Source organism: Urocampus carinirostris, chromosome 20 (genome assembly GCF_059441175.1).
Source record: "Urocampus carinirostris isolate Australia breed hairy pipefish chromosome 20, RoL_Ucar_1.0, whole genome shotgun sequence".
Classification (NCBI taxonomy): domain Eukaryota; kingdom Metazoa; phylum Chordata; class Actinopteri; order Syngnathiformes; family Syngnathidae; genus Urocampus; species Urocampus carinirostris.
In genome coordinates, this window is record NC_142368.1 from 8,401,762 (window position 1) to 8,421,933 (window position 20,172).

Genomic DNA, 20,172 nt, shown 5'->3' on the forward strand with positions numbered 1-20,172 from the left:
TGTTCCCTGGCTTCGACCCGTTTTTTGATCCTGACCACGTTTTTTGCTCTCCTGTCCCGGCTACTGACCCGTTTTTTCTGTTCCCGACACCGCCATCGCTCGCCACAAAAGTCCCACTTCTGCGTTCAGAGCAGCCTGCTTCCCGTGCCCAGTGATCACCGGGTCGTGGGTGCAAACCTTTCCCTTCTTCTAATAAAACTAAAAAAAAACGTAACGCAAGTGGGTCCTGTCTCCGTTCTGATCCTGACAACTAATTCTTTTAAAACAGCGCAATTTCACCTACCAGGGGTCGAAAAACGAGGGATCATAATTGAAAAAGGCTTTTCACTGCGTAACATGTTGATTTGAAGTCAATCAATCAGCAACCTCATGTGAGGAATTTTCTTTTCAGATGATCTTATAATTTCTGGCGGCAAATCACCTTTGCTTGGGGAAAATGAGTGTAGGAGATGTAGAAAAACGAAGGACAGGTATGGAACCCCCGCCCGTACCTCCTAAGACCCCCCCACCCCCTGCCATTTTTCTCACATTGTTTCCTGGGTGATCCCAGCCATCTGTCCGTGAATATGAATGTTGGCGGAATGTGTCGACACGCCGCAGAAAGGGGAAATGAAAATGAAATGAGCCCAGTGCCCCCACTCCCTCTGAGATCCCCGACGCCCCCCCCCCCTTACCCCGTTCTCACTTTCTCTCTCCCCGCTGATCCCCTGCATGCTCCATCCTCTCCTCAATCTCATCACCTCCTCCCTCTCTCCATCCTTCCTCCGGTATCATCCTCATCCCTCCTTCCAACCCCTACCGACCCCCCCTCCCGGGTAATCAGTGTGCTCCCTCATTCCACGGCGTGCAAAGACACATTGATCCGGCAGCACACGCTCACCAGTCGGCTTGTGCATACCTACACGCTCACAAATACACACGGACACACTGTTGTACGCCACCGCTGTCTTCTAACACACATTAACACACACACATTGATCCGCCCCATGGGTCAAGTTCAATAGAAACAGCCTTTTTACCCCCTCCTCCCGATGCTACTCTCCCCCTTTCAACCCCCACACACAATAAAGACAATTGGGGAATTGACAAATCACTTTCTGCTTTGCCCGCTTTTTAGTTGCTCAGGCACATCAGAACACTTGATTTAGCTGCAAACAAGCTGAATGGAAATGATGAAAACAAGAAAATAGAACACGCGTCCTGCAGCGCCAAACTGTTTTTTTTTTTTTAGTCATTTTTTTCTGGAGAAACATGCTGGCACAGGCACAAAATCAAAGCACTGGAGACACACAGGCCAAAGCATGCTGGGATTGTTAACATACCTGTCAACCTGTACGTTTTTGCCGTACGAAGTACGTTTACTATGCATTTTAAGACGTGTATGTGTCATGTCCAGCATGGTCGCCGTGGCGACCGGCTGGCCCCGCCCCCTTGGCACCCGCTGTAGCAGATTTTCTAATTTGCGTGTGTGCTTCTTAAGGGCGGGTTTTGGGGATTGCCGGTGGCGGGTTCATTGCAATACTTTGCATTATTCTGTTCTGTTTGACTTGAGGAAACCTGTACTTCTGAGTAAAAGCCTGTTTTGTGAGAATTCCTAGTCTGAGTTCCTGTTTGCCTGTAGGCCTGTTTTTGTTTTTGTCCCTGAGTGTTGGACGACTTTTATTTCCTTAATAAAAGTAACTGATCGTTAACGCGAATGAGTTCACCCTTTGTGCCTCCTGCCTCCGATCTGGTCCGGTCTCGTGACAGTACGACGTACAAGAAAATCTGTACGAAAAAACGCAAATTTGTCAATTATGGGTACCATCCGGTATACACCGACTATCACGAAACGGCAAATCAATCAAGTCAAACGAGTTAGCTGGGGTAGCCTCTATCTCGGTATCACTATTTCCGTTGCAAACGAAGCGAGCGGTTTGATGCTACTGTGGGCATGCGTCTGCCGCCTCGGATTTCATGTGATAGTTATGTAATAAAATGAAGTCCGTCAATTTTTAGAGAACCGGATTTGTCGGCTCAACTCATTAAAAAGAGCCGGCTCTCAAACGGCTCACTTGCTTTGATGCATTATATTACGAATGTCACGAAGTGGAGCGGGAAACAGGAAAAAAGGACCCATTCGCGTAGACACACTCACAATTTATTGGGGGAAGGATGAGGAGGGTGCGCACACTCGATCCGGGGATCGATGGTCGCGGAGTGGATTAGAAATCCAAACAAAAGACAAGTTGTCAAAAACAAACAAACGGATCAGACCAAAAACAAAACAGGATCAAATACGGGCAGATTCACAGAACTAGGCATTTAACAGGTTTTAACAGAAGTCTCACAGAGTTTAACCAGGTTTAACAAACGTTCCAGCAACAACGCACAGTATAAAAAGGGGCGCGCTTAGGTACTCCAAGAGCAATCAGTCCAATGCGTCTCAGCCGGTGTCAAGGGGCGGGGCCAGCTGGGCGCCACGACAACCAATCATTATTGTTGTATAAAGAAGTTAAGAAAAAAAAAGAAGTATAAAAGGAGAAAATTAAAAAAGACAGGTTTGTGGTTATCCCTTTAATCAGTATATTACCAACAATAATTTTATGCAGAAAATGAATTAATAATTGGAATAAGAAAATCTAATATTTGTCGTGATTGCCTAAGTGAAATCACCTGGGGCAATCGTTGGGCGCGCTGGAGCACACTTCCTGATTGGCTGACGTTCTCCTCTTAAGCGGTCTGCGTCCAGAGAGGGACGTCGGATTGTACTTTTTGTATCCCTGTGTGTTTCTCCAGACTACAGAGTACTTACGACTCCTCTTGCCTGATTCATGCCTGCCTTCCGTTTTGACCTGTTTCCGTCCCATGTTTTTTGACCTGCTCTCCTGCCCTGACCATCGACTTACCTGATAAACTGTACCTTCCGCTTACCTGTCACGGAGCTGCCATTCCGGCCAAGGAGGTTGATGGCGTCACAAGCCAGCTCCAACAACTCTTTCCAATAAAAACTCCTTTGAAACAAGCGCTATTGGATCCGAGAGTCCGTCCTGGTTCTTGACATGATTCTTCTTAATTATATTTGCATGTTTTTTTTTCCTTCTACAATGAACGTCCAAGCGACTTCATTTTTGAACTTTTTTTTATAATAAATCTCATTCGTGTCGAGCAACTCAGTATCTCACAACAAAATGTTAATTAACAATATACATGATATAACGAAACACATGTACAATATAACATGTTAAACTACATGAATAAACACGTTTGAAAAAAAAAATGGTGTAAGATGTTTTGTATTTTGTAAGGGAAAATACAACATTTTGTAAGGGCATGGAGCCCTGGAGATTGAGAAGTATGCGCATGCACGCTTTTTAGTTGCTCAGGCACATCAGAACACTTGATTTATCTGCAAACAAGCTGAATGGAAATGATGAAAACGAGAAAATAGAACACGCGTCCTGCAGCGCCAAACATGGGTTTTTTTCTTTTTCAGTCATTTTTTTCTGGAGAAACAAGCAGGCACAGGCACAAAATCAAAGCACTGTAGACACACAGGCCAAAGCATGCTGGGATTGTTAAGGAAAGGGAATCCCACTTGAGTCAAATCCCTCCCCTCCTTTATACACCCCCACCCTGTCCTTCAATTTTTCTGTAATTTTCTGCTCTTTTATGATGCTGGAGTAATTTATCCCAACGAGATGTGCGGAGACGGCTAGCAAAAGTGGGTGAGGGAGGGGAGTCACACATTGGGCTTTCCAGTCTGATTTAGCGAAGCAAATTTAATTTTGTTTGCTTTATGCAAGAAAGAGCAGGAAAAAAAAACTCCCGAGGCTTGTGCTAATGGGGGCCGCATCGTGCGAAGCTACACCGCTCACCGAATTAGCCCGGCGCATATATTTAATGCCGACCTGCCGTACAAATTAGCCCGGCGGTACATGTAGCCGAGCACCTCTCCAGTGAGACTTTGTGATCCAAGCTGCAAATTAATTGGCTGGGTTCGTCCAGGAAAGCGGGCGAGTGAGAGTCGCCCAACCCCCACCGTTCAAAATGATGTTTTCCAAATTGCTGGAATGTGTTTGCGATACTATGAGAAAGGGATGCAAGCTGTTTGGATGCATTTTGTGCTTTAATAGTATAAAAAGTGAAAGAGGGGGGATATTTGTCTCCCTCCACATGCTCAGTTCAACATCTGGGTTCAGCGAGACTTTCTGGGGAATGGAACAAAAGCTGGGCAGAGCGGTTCTGTTGAGGACATAATACCGTATATTCCGGAATATGGAACGTACTTCATTACAAGCCACAGCCTCAAATTTAAGAAAAAACTCTATATTGTCTTAGTACAAGCCACTCTGGTTTTTAAGCTGCAGGCTGGTCACCCTGGAGGGGGCATTACTTCTTGTGTGGACCCTTCTCAAGGGTTCATGTGAGTTTTTCCTCGCCCACATGTCGGTTTCAGATCAAGGGATGGTGTAATTCACCTCCCGTCTGGATTACTGTAATGCACTACTCTCTGGTCTCCCGAAGTCTAGAATCAAGTCACTTCAGCTGGTACAAAATGCCGCAGCGAGGCTTTTAACTAGGACAAAAAAGTCCGATCACATCACCCCAATTTTGGCTAACCTGCATTGGCTCCCTGTTAGCCTAAGATGTGACTTCAAGGTTCTCTTAGTATTGTACAAAATCATACATGGACTTGCTCCCTCTTATCTTTCAGATCTGATTTGCCCCTATGTCCCGGTCCGAAGCCTACGATCTGAGAGTGCCGGTCTTCTGGTGATCCCAAGAGCAAAGAAGTGTCCTGCTGGTTCAAGAGCGTTCTCCATCCGGGCACCGGTGCTGTGGAATGCTCTTCCCCCTGAGATCCGATCTGCAACCTCAGTGGAAATGTTTAAATCTAAACCTAAAACTCACTTCTACTCCATAGCATATGAATAACCTACTCTTCTCGTCGGCTGAAAAATAGTCTGTGTAATATAGTGTAATAATCTGTGAAGCCCTTTGAGACTCTTCGTGATTTAGGGCTATACAAATAAAAATGACTTGACTTGACTTGACTTGACTTAATTGTGGCCTGTGCAGTCCTTTGAACCAATTTGTGAGAAAGTGCAATATAGATAAATATGAAACGTAAATGCGGGCCCTATATTTCTAGACGACAGCGCTGGTGCAAACATACTGTTTAGAATAGGGCCAGATTGCAGCACAGATGTAGTTTTTGTGCTGTGGTCGTTGGTGGTTTCCACAGTGACTGTGCAAATTGCACTCGCTTGTCATCGTTCCTGGAGGATTAAAGAAAACTCCAGAGACATGACAAAATATGAGGAAAGAGAACAGAAGCGTTTTTGATTGTATACCTTCCTCTGCTGTTCAATTTAGATGTATAAATTGAGAACTTGATATGCTGGTGAAAAAGTTGAAACACCGTTAGTACTTAGTCAATATCGACCGTCAAACCCTACATTTTGCTCCTGTTATGTATTACGTGAATTATGTTGTTAAAAACATAGATTGAAGTCATTCATGTTTTCAGACGTCACCACAGTGTTTTTGCATTTAGAGCGCGTCTAAAACAATATAAGACCAAAAATATATTCCCGGGTTGTGAACAAGACAGTGTCCTTTCACCAAAAAACTGTCATGATAACTCATTACACTCACCTGTGCCCGCTCGTTTGGCACCAAATGATGCTGGTTACCTGATTGATTCCACCTCCTATTCAGGCTCAGTGCTTCCACTCGCCCTTTGTCGGTCGGTCAGCAAACCTCTGTTTTCACAAGGCAAGCATTTTTGACTCTGATTCCCGTCGGTCCCGTTTTGTCACCCGTTTTCCACTTGTCCGTTCCTGATTTCCCCGTTTATTGACCCCGGCCACGTTTTGATCTCCCGTCCCGGCTAACGACCCGTTTTTTGATCCCGATCACCTTTTGATCTCCCGTCCCGGCTAACGAACTGTTTTTCCGTCTAAATACGCTACGATCTCCCTCCCCGTAAGATTCAGAACACGCTCTGATCCCGGCTTGCTTTCCCGCGTCCAGCACCGGATCGCTGGCGCTGACTTTCCTCTAAATTTCAATAAACTTGTGAGTAACGTTACGCATCTGGGTCCTCCTCCTGTTCTGGTCTTGACAAAAAACATCGGAAAAATGGTGAGGAGGGTTTATAAGACAGGCCGTGGTTTGGAAGGATAGTCTCTGAAGTTAGTGGAAATGTACCAAACGATGTTGTTTACATGCTCAATTCAACATCCGGGTTCAGTGAGACTTTAAGTCGAATGGAAAAAAAACTCAAAAATGGTTTTTCAATCAGGGGGCGGGTCAAACTGGTTCAGCTTTTCACCTATTGGTTGATCGGTGTACAGTAGTAGCCTCTTTGTCCATAACTGTTCAACTAATAAGTGTAAAAATCAAGAAATTGGGCTGACTACTCATTTGAATAACATTTAATTGTGACAAACAACACGACAGAATATAGAACAAAGTAAATGACGAGATGAATACCCCAAAAACCAGAAAAATACAGTAAATGACAAAATGCATTAATAAACAAATGCAATTTCTTTATGTTATATATTTAGATATTACGTGATTTATTTATAAGGTAAGTATGTGGTAAGGTTACTCAAACATCCTTTGAGATTTCAAAGAAAACAATTGTTTCCTCTCCCGGTGCAACGGCATTGATTGGCTATATCGGTAATTGATACACGGACCTGTTTTGGTCAAATCTATTTTGTGTGCCTGTGTCACTCTTCCATTAGAGTGGGAAAAAGTCAATTCGGTCTTTTGTTTAAACGATTGGAAAGAAGTTTGTCTTGCTCATTATCTTTACCTCCACCATAATACGGGCATCCTGGCGCTCATCACGGATGACAACCTTTCCCGGCACATCATTTTCAAAAAGAAGAATAAAGGAATTAATAAAATATCCATTTACCCCTTTGCCTCATGTTTCTTGAAAAACTGACCCAATGACATCTGCTTTTGCCAATCCGTCAGAAATGCGTGAGGCAGACGTAGCGATCGCGGGGAATATTTGTCGGCACAACACGGCAAGGTTGAAATCATCAACACTGGCCTAGAGCGCCCTCTTGCGGTTTAGTATGAAAATAACATGTGAAATGATATCCCCGGTAATAATATGCTAATAATTTTACATATGAATCTCACTAAAGTATAAATTACATCCCAGCCAAACTATGAAAAAAACTGATGAGTCCAAAATATACGGTACATATATAAAAATATAATTTTCTACATTTGTTTTTTTCTTTTTCACGTGTCACTATTTTGGTTTGCCAACCCCTGCCCAACTGATGAAAATGGAGTTTGGATGGAGAGGGGACCTTGAGGTTAGTTTGCTTCTCTTTAGCATTGATTTACTCTTGGGCCGATTTATTTTCCCCTTCGCCTGGGTCCACCTCCGGTAGGACGAATGGAGGAGAAACATCAAAGCGTCCACACATAAAACCACAAGCGTCCTCCATCGCACCAATCAAGAAAGGCCTGCGTTCTGGCGGGTCTATAAATCCCGTCCCGAGGTCCCCAGGGGCCCTGCCGTCAGACGTCCCCTGTTGCGTCACATCTTACCAGCTCTCGAACACGAGCTCATAATTCACAGGCGAGTGTTTCCAGACACTAGCGCAACGTGTCGTCCTCCACTTTATGATGTCAAACGCAGGCGAGGAAAACAAAGACAGTGGACCTGTCAGTCATATTTTAGAAGTCTGGACCAGTGTTGATCGTGTTATAGAGAAAAAGGAATTAGTTACAGTTACTAGAAACTCAGTAATTCGGTTAACCCATAGATTACCAGTGTTGGATACTTTACTTTGAAGTAATTATAGTTACTTTGCTAGCAGAGGGGTAAGAAGAGTTCTTTAGACGGGTTGTCCTGCATTTCACACTCCTGTACCTCCGTCCTGAGGGTAGGGTGGGTGGTTGGGGTCCTTTATGATAGAAGCAGCCCTCCTGTGGACTCTGCAGTGGTATATATTCTGCAGAGAGAGCAGTAGAGTCCTGGTGATCCTCTGAGCATTCTTAATGTCAAGAACCGGAACAGGAGGAGAACCCAAATGTGTGACGTTTCTCACACAAGCTTTAAATTGACTGGAAATGGGGCAGTCATGCACATTACCCCAAACGTCAGTGATTTGGCGATCGTTGGGCGGAAGACGTAAGGCAGCAGTTTGACGTGGAATGACAGGAATCCAGAGGCCCACGAGATCAATACCAATTGCACGAGTAGATATCCGACAGATGGGATCGATACCGGACAGGACGGGTCAGACAGGATTGATATCAAAACTGGATATCGAAATTTTACAGTACAAACTAGACGGGAATGAAACTGGAGATCGATATTAAACAGGACAAAACAGACGGGAAAAATAACGGACAGGAAACACAAGCAGGAAAACCGGACAGAGTCTAGACCCACGTCTTGCAGGTGCAGAGGTTCTTTGTCAGGTTGATGGACTGATAAAGGGAGAGTGAGAGCACTGAGCTTAAATAGAAGGGAAGCCAATCCGTCAACGAGCCGCAGCTGGCGCCACACGGGCGTGGCCAATTGGGCGCCATGGCAACCATGATACTTAACCACTCTTTGGAATCCTTTGTGGTCCATGGCGGTGATACTGCCGTACCAAACAGTGACGCAGCTGTTCAGGATGCTCTCCAGGATGCAGCTGTAGAAGTTGCTGAGGATCTTGCTTGACATTCCAAACTTCCCTTGCCTCATCAGGAAGTACAGTTGCTGATGAGCTTTCCTGACCAGCTGTGTGGTGTTGAGGGTCCATGTGAGGTCCTCAGTGATGTGCACGCTGAAGTACCTAAAGTAGCTAACCTGTACTACTTCAGGCTCCCGGATAAATAGTGGCTGATGAGGTCTCCTCCTCTTCTTTATGTCCACTATCATCTCCTTTGTCTTGTCCGCCACTTCTCTCCTGTAGGCCGCTTCGTCGCCCGCAGTGATGGCATATTTATTGCACCTCACCAACAACAGATTTATCTTACAATTGAAGTGCAACAAATACTCAAGTCAAGTTATGTTTATGTGTATAGTGCTCAATCACAAGAAGCCACAAAGGGCTGTACAGACCTTTCACACCATCACCTAATCTAAAACCTTCACGAAGGCAAGGAAAAACCCGAAAAGGGATTGCACATGAGGTATTTCCTCTTCCAGGGTTTCTCCTATCTGAAAGTTGTTATTTTTAATGGCTTGCATCAATGAAATGCTTACCATTAAAGAAGTGCAGAATACATTGTATAATTGAACAAAATAAGTATTCTGTTTATCGTAAATATATTAAATTTCCACTGACAACAATTTAATAAAGCACTAGTCATTTTCTGTTAAAGATGATTATGCCACGGATGGTCAGCAATCCATTCTAACTGACGCTGAAGCAGCCATGATATAATATCGGTCCGTCCATCCATTATCTGCACCGCTTATCCTCAGTAGGGTCGCGGGGGTGCTGGAGCCCATCCCAGCTATCTTCGGACAGTGGGTGTAGGAGAAAATGCAGGTTCGATAATCTTTTAAGTCTTCTTACGTGATTTAATAAAGTACACCAAAGCCTGCCATGAGGGGGAGCTCTTTATTTCGTCATCCCAAAGAAACTCAGAGAACTCCAGACATAACAACGCTTTTATAGCTTCAGTTTGAGTACAACCCAAAAGGCGGCCCTAGTCCTCAGTAACAACAAGGAAGATGCTGTCGTACCCTTATTAGGACATGTTGTTCGCCTCAGTTTGCTCAGAGAGTCCTTGAAGGACCTTCCCGAAATGATGTCAACATTCTGTCACACTGTAAGCAAGTCTTTCTACATTTCTTTCTAAATGTATGCAACTCTATTCTACAAATGCAAGTCTATTTTCCACAACATGGGCAGGGGACACCCTCAACTGGTTGCAGAGCACACAGAGACAGACAACTCACTCGCTCATTCACACCTAGGGACAATTTGGACCGGCCAATTAACCTGACATGCATGTTTCTGAAATGTGGGAGGAAACTTGAGTGCCCGGAGGAAACCGACGCAAGCACGGGGAGAACATGCAAACTCCACACAGGAAGGTTTGCTCTCATTACCTCAGAACTGTGCCCCACACGTGCTAAACACTGCGCTGCCGTGCTGCCCCATGATATAATATATAATTTAAAACATTTATGTACGTATCCTACATGTTGCAACCGTCTAAACATTGAGTAAATTTGTAGATCAAAAATGTTACCTCTCTTAAAAATGCCACCAGTGGCTATAGATCCATTCGAACTGAAACTGAAACAAATGTCTGTGTCAGGACCATAACGGAGACAGGACCCACTTGTGTTGCGTTTCTCACAAGTTCTATTGGAAGAAAGAGAAAGGGTGGCGCCCAAGGTCCGGTGATAGCTGAACGCGGGAAGCACGTCGCTCTGAACGCGGAAGTGGATCTTCCGTGAAAAGCGATGGCGGTGTCGGGAGTTGAAACAGGTCAGTAGCTGGGAAAGGAGAGCAAAAAACGTGGTTGGGGTCAGAAGCGAGTCGTGAGCCAGGAAAGGAGAGTAGACGTGGTCGGGGACAAACAAGGTCGAAAGCAGGGACGGGAGAGTAGACAAGGTCAGGAGCAAAAAACGGGTGGAAGTCAGGGTCGAAAAAGGCTTGCCTAGTGTTAACTGAGGTTCGCAGACGGACTGACAAAAGACGGGAGTGGGTTTAAATAGGGACAGGGAGCCAATCAGAGTCCGAGGCAGTTGGCGCCAAAGGAGCGGGCACAGGTGATTCAGTAATCATGACAGTCTGACTCTGTGTGACGATTATCGTTATCATTTTTCTTTAAATACTGGACGAATTTAGTATAAACTGCAAACAACTGTAAACAATATAACAACATAAATAAGTTTAATAAATGGAATAGAAAAAATGGAAACAAAAGAAAAAAAATACAATAACAACAGGGAAAAGAGTGATAAAAGAAGAAAAAAGAAGAAACTTTAAATTTTCATATCGACAGTTAAAAATACAGGAGACAAAAAATGTATAAATCTACAAAAAATATCAATATAAATATAAAATACAAAACAAATTTGATCTTGTTTACGCTCAACAAATTTAAAGTCAACTTGCACGCACATCATGAACAGGCAATCACGACGAAGCCAGGAGATGGCGGCAGAGAGTAACAAAGTTTAAAACAAAATGCCCAAACAAAAAACAAACTCGAAAGAAAAGCCAAACTTGACAACGTTCAACCTGCAATTAGCAACGTAACAAACAAACAAACCTGGCATGGTTATGGAATGAGGTGACACAGAGGATGACAGAAAAACTCAAAAAATGTCCTTTTAAAAGGTTCAGGATGAATATTACACACAACTGTGCCCAGTTCAAAACCCCAGTTGGGGCCCTCTGGGAGTGGAAGGTATGCCAGACCCTATCAACGATCTCATTTTGGTCATTTCAGCTCAAATCCGGATTGTTTCAATCACCAGTAGCAGATGACAACGTGATATTGTTGCGGTATTCGACATCTTGCTGTGAGTAAATAGGTGCCCCGTTGTGTTTGTAAGGTTACAATTGCTTCATAAGGAGGATTTGCGATCATTAACAATGGGAGCAGTTGGCAGAGGTTGACAGACATGAGATTAAGATAATGTTGATGATTCATAAGCACTTCAATTTAAAGATAACTTTGAACAAATACTATTTTTTGGCCCAGTAGGAGTTTGTGTTTAGAGGTGCTCGTACAAAGAGGTGCCAACGTCCTCGAGAAAAGTAATTGTGATCCTTATTAACGCGTTAGTCCCAACACTGGTCTCGACACAGGAGGGTTCGGTTTTAAAGCTTTGAAAAATTCTCCGTCAGAAGATGTCAGCGAGTGGGGCGGGTGCGCAGGTAAGTCGTTAAACCTACTTGAAAGCGCAGCGCCCCCGGATCGATAGTCCTAGGCTGAGCGGGGATTAAAATCAGGCTAAGTCTGTTGCGATCAATACTGATGGCTAACCCCGGGGTTAAAACACGAGTAAATCTCCATACATGTCCATACACAAGTCTGGAACGCGGCTTCGGCGGCAGATAAATCCGCAGGCATCTTCGCCAATGGACACGCTGGCAGTCGATACGCCCCTGTGCCGAATGGGTTCCCTATTGTGACACAAGGGACCGGGACGTCGGTCTTAATCAATTAATAAATCGATCGGGGGTCAGTCCCCGCCCCTCAAAATCAGTCTTCTTTTTGGTAACGACGCTTCAGACGTTCATCTCATCTCATTAGCTGCACCGCTTATCCTCAGTAGGGTCGCGGGGGTGCTGGAGCCCATCCCAGCAATCATCGGGCAGTGGGCAGGGGACACCCTGAACTGGTTGCCAGCCAATCGCAGGGCACACGGGGACGGACAACTCACTCGCTCAGTCACACCTAGGGACAATTTGGACCGGCCAATCCACCTGAAATGCATGTCTTTGGAATGTGGGAGGAAACCGGAGTGCCCGGAGGAAACCCACGCAAGCACGGGTAGAACATACAAACTCCGCACAGGAAGTCCGGTAGCTGGATTTGAACCCACACAGGAGGTTCCCAAGACCTTAGAACTGTGCCGCACAAAATAGTTTCTTTCTGTAGTAGTTTGCATTTTTATTAGCCTTAAAGGTGGGGTCCTTCCTATGAGGTATTATTTAAAACGTAGTAAGTTAAATTTCTTATCTCTTAAGACTGGGGGGGAGTGGAGACGTTATGCTCTCCCTGTAGTTTTTTCTCTCTATTGTCGGTGGATCATGAAAATGGTGAAAGTAAGAAAAGGCCTGCCTCTAGGAAAGTCTAACTGCCAACACAAACCCTAAATAGATTAAAAAAGAAGAGTTTATTCGGGCATATCTCTAAAATGCATGTACTTGCACGCACATCATGAACAGGCAATCATGATTTAGCCAGGAGATGGCGGCAGAGAGTAACAAAGTTTAAAATCCCACACCCCTCCTTTTAAGTTATAAAAAAGAACATATTGTCAAGAGACAGGACCCACTTGCGTTGCGTTTCTCACAAGTTTTTATTGGAAAGAAGAGAAAGGGCTGCGCCCACGATCCGGTGTTCGTTGGACGCGGGAAGCAAGTCGCTCTGGTACTCAGATTGTTCTCCGAACGCGGAAGTGGATCTTCCGTGGCGGGCGATGGCGGTATCAGGGACGGAAAAAGTGGGTCGGTAGCCGGAACAGGAGAGCAAAAACTTGGTCGGGGTCGAAAGTGAGATGTAAGGAAAGGAGAGAAGACGTAGTCGGGGACAGAAAGGGGTCCGAAGCCAGGACAGGAGAGCAGACGTGGTCAGGATCAAAAGCCGGGGACAGACGGGAGCAAAAAAACGGGACAGGTGGGAGTCATGGTCGAAAAAGGCTTGCCTAGTGTTCACAGAGGTTCACAGACGGACTGACAAAAGGGGACAGACAGGATTGGGTTCAAATACTGATCGGGAGCTAATCAGAACCCGCGGCAGTTGGCGCCAAAAGAGCGGGCACAGCTGAGTCAGATCAGTAATCATGACAGTAATATTATAAAGGGTATAGTCCTGTGACCTTACTGAGGATAAGCAGTGCAGATAATGAATGAATGAATGAATAAAGGGGATAGTATAGTATTGTATAGTAAATAGACTGCATGTATATGGTGGTTTAACCAGTCACTGAAGAAAACCTCCCAAATGCTTTACAATGTACTTTACACGTTACCCATTCACACACACTCACCCACTGATAACAGAGTCCGCCATGCTTATTGGGCGTATTTGGTGTGTGTTTTTTTTATTTTTTATTTTTCATATTGTCTGCGGCTTTTATTAAAGTCAAATAATATTGCAATGGGTTTCATCAATGTTTTCTGGTTGATTAATGGTAATCAGTATATATAGCTAGAGTGGATGCTTCGCGAGTGGTTCCTGGCCTTGGTGACATCCAGTGGACACATTTACAACTGCAAGTCATTGCTGGATAGGGTAAAGCTTGTTTTTCTCCTGTGCTTCTTTCAGTGATCCACATAAAATGATGTGGCGGGCTTCATTTGGCCCGAAGGCCTTGAGTTTGACACAAAAATCTGAAGCCAGTTCTTTTAAGTAAGTCGAGTCACATCTCTAGAAAGGGCTGGAACTCACATGACAGGGTTCGTACGGGCGCTTGAAATCCCTGAAAATGCTTGAATTTTAATGGTGTTTTCAAAGTCAGGAAAATGCTTGAATTCTGGCTGAATTGCTTGAAAATGCTTGAAAAGTTAGCCATTGCCGTGTTTCTTGGCAGTCTGACTCTATAGAGACCATGCAATAAATGAAAAACATTTTTTTTAAAGTGTATGAAAATGACGCTGACATCGCCTGCTCAGGTTGCTTGTCATTATGATGTTGTCATGTGACGCGTCACTGCCCCCTACTGGTCGCATCCAAGAGGACAGCTCTATTTAGAAAACCGGCTCTTTCTAAAACTCTAAACAAATTCGTCTTTTGCCACACTGAACGGATTTAGAGTCGAACAAAAACACAAAAATCCTGAAAATGCAAAGCAATAAAATAAGAAATAAAAACATTAACTCTTCAGTAATATAAATAAATGATAAAGTGCAACAACGATTCAATTGTTTTTCAACCAATTTAGAGACGGATTGTCTGAAAAACATGCAAAAAATATAAATTAAATGTCACGGTTGCCATGGCGTCCAATTGGTCCTGCCCGTGTGGCACCAGCTGCGGCTCAAGGACGGATTGGCTTCCCTTCTATTTAAGCTCAGTGCTCTCACTCTCCCTTTGTCAGTCCATCAACGAACCTCTGCCTGCAAGACGCGGGGGATTTGACTCGGTCCGGTTTCCTGTTGGTATTTCCGGTCCAGTATCGTTCCCGTCTAGTTTGTCCAGTTTAAAGTCAAAATCCAGTTCTGATATCAATCCTTTCTGTCCTGTCCTGTCTGGTATCGACCCCTTCTGTCCGATATCTGCTCGTGAAATTGGTATTGATCTTGTCGGCCTCTGGCTTCCTGTCATTCCACGCCAGACTGCTGCCTTACGTCTTCCGGCCAACAATCGCCGAATCACTGGCGTTTGGGTTAACGTGCATAACTGCCCCATTTCCTGTCAAATAAAAGCTTGTGTGAGAAACATCACGCATTTGGGTTCTCCTCCTGTTCCGGTTCTTGACATTAAAATAAGTCAAACAGAATGCAAAAGATCAGCAGTCTCTAAGATTAAAAGACTGAATGCACTTTTTCAGATTTTTATACATGCACTACTTACTTTCTTCTTTTTTTTCCTGTCTTCAGTATTTAACTCAGTTATTACCCAGCATCGATTGATCCCTTTCAATGTTTGTAATCAAATGTGACGTAGCCAAGCTGTGGTTACATTGTTGAAGCAGAATGGCAGAATTCATGTCAGTTTATAGCAGCCCATTGACACAAAAAGATCATAGATCATAGATAGAAACAGCTCAAAATAGAACAAAGTATGTGTTAACAGCAAGATAGCGACTTTATTCTGGTCATCAAAGTCAACATACTAAAACACTTCTTTTGATCGGCGCTGGATTTCTGATCATTGAAAAATTGGCCTTAAAAGTGCTGGAAAAGTGCTTGAATTTTGTCATTAAAAAGGTAAAGGAACCCTTATGTTACCATCAAACACAAACATCATATGAGTTATAGTAATAATACTAATAAAAATAGTACAAATACATTGTGCTTCAAAGCGGCTTTCAGGACACCCAAGGTCATTGTACACAGAGTAACAAAAAACAATAAAGCAAGTATAAAACAAGCAAGTAATAAATAGTAAATAAAAACACAGTAGAGTTAAAAGGGGGCGCTGTGTGAGGTGGGTAACAATGGAATGACAAGACCGAAGAGGTGGGTTTTGATTCCAGATTTGAAGGTGGACAGGGTGGCAGAGTTCCGGAGGTCAGGCGGCAATGAGTTCCAGAGCTGGGGGGCAGAGCGGCTGAAAGCTCTCATGACCTCAGCAGACAAACTTAACATGGGATATTGCGGCAGCCCGATAGTTGTAGCCAAATGCTAGCATCGAGTAAGTGTAAATTGGGATGACAGGAGAGGGAGATAGGGAAGGGGTTTTCGTTTTTGTCCGAAAGGCTCTCAGGTTTGTTTTCCATTCAACCTTAAGTCCTCTAAGACCTCCTCATCTCTTGCGAGTGCGCCTCACTGAGATGTGATCTAATGCCGAGTGCCACACGAGAGAGAGTTTGTGTGTGTGAGCGTGTCTTTGATGAAACCCCCGCTGATGTGTGTTTGTGTGGAAGCGGCTGCACTTTTAAGAGCATGCGTCTGTGTGTGTGTCCATTCGGCTTCATCTCTGAAGACTTGTTTGGGTTATTCTGCACTTTTGTGGGGCCCAAATGAGGAGGGGGGGTCTTGGGGGTCCCTGAGTTTTGCATTCAGATGTAATTAACGGCCACAAAGGCCTGGTTAAAGCTGGAATCTTCACCCCGGCTTTGATTGTGTGGGCCAGCTGTGGAGGAATGGCCTTTATCTCCGTGTGTCCGGCAGTATAAAAGAACCCCCAACACACACTTAAACGCACCCCAATTTTTCCCACCCGGCACAGGGGGGGAGGGACACGAGCTGGTCGCACAAAAAACCATCCCGAAATGGTACTTCCTTACAGTCTGTGTATGAATATTCAACAGACAACCTTTTGGAAATTCTATTGAAAATAAGCCACGCAGGGCCTTTTGTCTAGAGTCCAGGTGTCAAAAATACGGCCCGTGGGCCGGGTCAGGCCCACCAAGGGATTGAATCCAGCCCGCGAGACAATGCAGAGAGAAGCACGTGAGAAAAATGAGCTGCAGGTTGAAATATGTTCACTTGATGTCGCCAAAAGTCAGGCGCCACTCCCAAAGCGCCTGTAACTGTATTTCTCACTCTCTCTTTTTTCTCTCTCTCTTCTTAGATTCCTCCCCCCACCCCGTGTTTCTCTATTTCTCTTTCTTTCCCACCTTGTCTCTGCCGTCATTCTTTCTTTGTTTTCTCAGTCTTTTTTTCGCTATCTCTCTCTCTTTTTCTCTCTCTCGCGCTCTCTCTCACGCTATCTCTCATGCTCTTTCTCTCTATCCCTATCTCCCTTTCTTCTGTCTTTCTCTTTCTTTTTTGCTCTCTCTCTTTTTCTCTCTGTCTCTCTCTCGTTCTGCCTCACTTTTTCTCTCTCTGTCTTTGTCTTTCTTTGCCTCTATCGCTCTCACTCTGTATCTTCATCTATGTATATCTCCCCCTCTCTCTTTTTATCTTTCTTTGTCTCTCTATACCTCTCTCTCACTTTCTGTCTCTTTGTTTGTCTATCTTTCTCCCTGTTTTCCTTTCTGCCTGTTTATTTGTCTGTCTTTCTCTCTGTTTTCTTTTCTGTCTCTCTGTCTCTCCCTCCCTCTCTCTCTCTCTCTCTTTTCTCTCCTTCCTGTTTCTCTAATACTACCTGAAATATGTCTGCAGTTGCTTTGCGAGTGGTGCCCGGCTTGGGCGGCATCAAGTGGACATATTCAAAACTGCAGCTCATCTTTCTCTTGCCCTTCCCTCAGTGTTGTCTTGTGGGCCGGATCAAAACCCTTGACGGCCCTGATCCACCTCCCTGGCCACCTGTTTGGCACCCGTGCAATAATCCCTACAGCGATATCAAGTGGTCTAATAATACACACTGTCGTTTCAAAATCCCTCTAAAATTGGTCGTTTTTTTACAAAACAATTGAGGAAAAATGTGATTTTTTTTCTTTCTTTTGTTTTCCCTGCAAAAATATCAATTTTAAGACAATACACGAGAGCTTTTTGAAATTCTCTTCAAAAAAATCCATGCAAGGCTCTTTAGTCACACCTGCAAAGTTGTTTTTGTCCCCTTTTGTGTGCAGTTAATCACAGACGTCCCACAAACCATTCGAACGCACTTAGGCCCATTAGTCCCGGGTAGAAATTGAATCTTCCCTGCGTTTGGGGCCGTTTAATTAGTGTTCATTTAACGTTTCGAATCTTCCGTCTCAGGCGCACAACAAAAGAAGGAGATTGCGTGTTCGCGCGCGTCCGAATGTGTGCGTCGGTCTTGTTTTGACAGCACGGCGAGTCCTTTGACACGAATTAACGGCGACCCTTTCCGGCGTGTGAGAAGCAGGATTCGCATCGTTTATGCGTTATTAAGTCTCCTAATTGGGCAGCCGGTAGTTTGCATATTAGCCTATTAGGCTAATATGTTTTGCTGCTCTCGGCTGCACGACCCCCGCTAGAGCCCCCACCCCCCCGGCGACACATTTGGTGATTCTGGGAATTAGGCCGTCATCGTGAAGCAGTGTCAATTCCTTGCCTGGATTTGATTTAACGGGTTTATTAATTAGCCTTCCCTGCGTTCGTCGTCTTCCTGCACGGGCGAAGTTTTATTACTGTTGACGCGTGGAACTGACTTCATACGAACACGTGAAGGTTAAATGTGAAATTTATGATTTTGTCCTTCGTCTTTTTGTAATAGTGTCAGGACCAAAACGGACACAGGACCCAATTGCGTTACGTTTCTCGCAAGTTTTCTTAAAGGAAAGAGGAAGGGCTGAGCCCACGATCCGGCATTCGCTAGGCGTGGGAAGCAAGTCGCTCTCGTATTCGGATTGTGAGCCGAACACGGAAGTGGATCTTTCTTTGAAGCGATGGCGGTGTCAAGGACGGAAAAACAGGTTGATAGCCGGGACAGGAGAGCAAAAACGTGGTCGTGGTCAGAAAAGGGTCGTAAGACGGGACGGGAGAGCAGACGTGGTCGTAACTGGAGACAGATGGGAGCAAAAACGGGACAGGTTGGAGTCAGGGTCGGAAAAGGCTTGCCCTATATACACTGAGGTTCGCAGACGGACTGACAAAAGGAGACAGATGGTGACAGACAGTGGGTTTAAATAGGGACATGGAGCCAATCAGAGTCCGAGGCAGATGGGGACAAGGGAGCGGGCACAGGTGATTCACATCGGTAATCATGACAAATAGATCCGTTTTGAGGTGAAAACTAGGTGGGAGATTTTGTATCGATCCAAGTCAATACAGAATAGTTCGATCGATACCGATACTTTTTGCTTGGAAATGTCATCATCATTGAGTTAGCGAATCAAAATCACCTTTACAGTGGCGCTTCTACTTAAAATTTTAACGCTTTTTGAATGTAAATGCACTAATCCATTCCAAGCCCTGCAAAAGTACTGTATGATTTTTTTTAATACATGTTAAAATTAGATGACCACACAATAAATATTAAACGTGAGGCACTTAATGTAAAAAACAAAGGATCAAAAAAATATTTAAAATTTGCATTTAACTCTTTAAGTTTCTTGAAAAACTGATCCAACGACATCTGCTTTGGATAACAGACTGGGAAATGATAAAGCAAGATAGATAGATAGATAGATAGATAGATAGATAGATAGATAGATAGATAGATAGATAGATAGATAGATAGATAGATAGATAGATAGATAGATAGATAGATAGATAGATAGATAGATAGATAGATAGATAGATAGATAGATAGATAGATAGATAGATAGATAGATAGAATGGTATTTAATACCAGCACTGGCAAAGATAACATATTTTATCACCATAATATAACAGCAATGTAAAAACAAGTACCAACAATGGAAAAATACCCACAATGCTAAGATAACAGAAATACATTCAAGAACACACTAAGACCCTTGCAGTGCATACTGTGACTGTACTAAGAGTCTGTAAAGTACTTTATACCTGTGAATATTTTCGCATTGTTTTAGTCGTTTAGTCGAGTCAATAATATTTACACGTTGTTCAAATTCTAGGTGCATTCAATTCTTTGTATGCTCTCTTTTTTGAATTTCAAATATTTTCTGCACTTTTATGGGCAATATTACATTAAAAGTTTTAAATAAAATAATAGCTGTATTGTATTTGACAAGGTCCTAGAATTTGAACAATTTAGACTGCAGAAACAGCTTTGTTAATAATCCACCGTGCTCGTTTTTTGTACTGTAACATTAACAGCCACTGTAACAATTTTCTTTTTCCGAAAATGATCGCTACGGTTAAACATTCCATAATAACCACAGACATGTGTGAAAAGATGTTGAAGTTATGGTTCTTTTTTGCACCTTTAAAAATCTTCATTGATTCTTATTTCGTTAAAGTAGTCGTCATTTTTAGGCAGCATGCAGTGTAACTGACCAACCTCACTACAAAACCC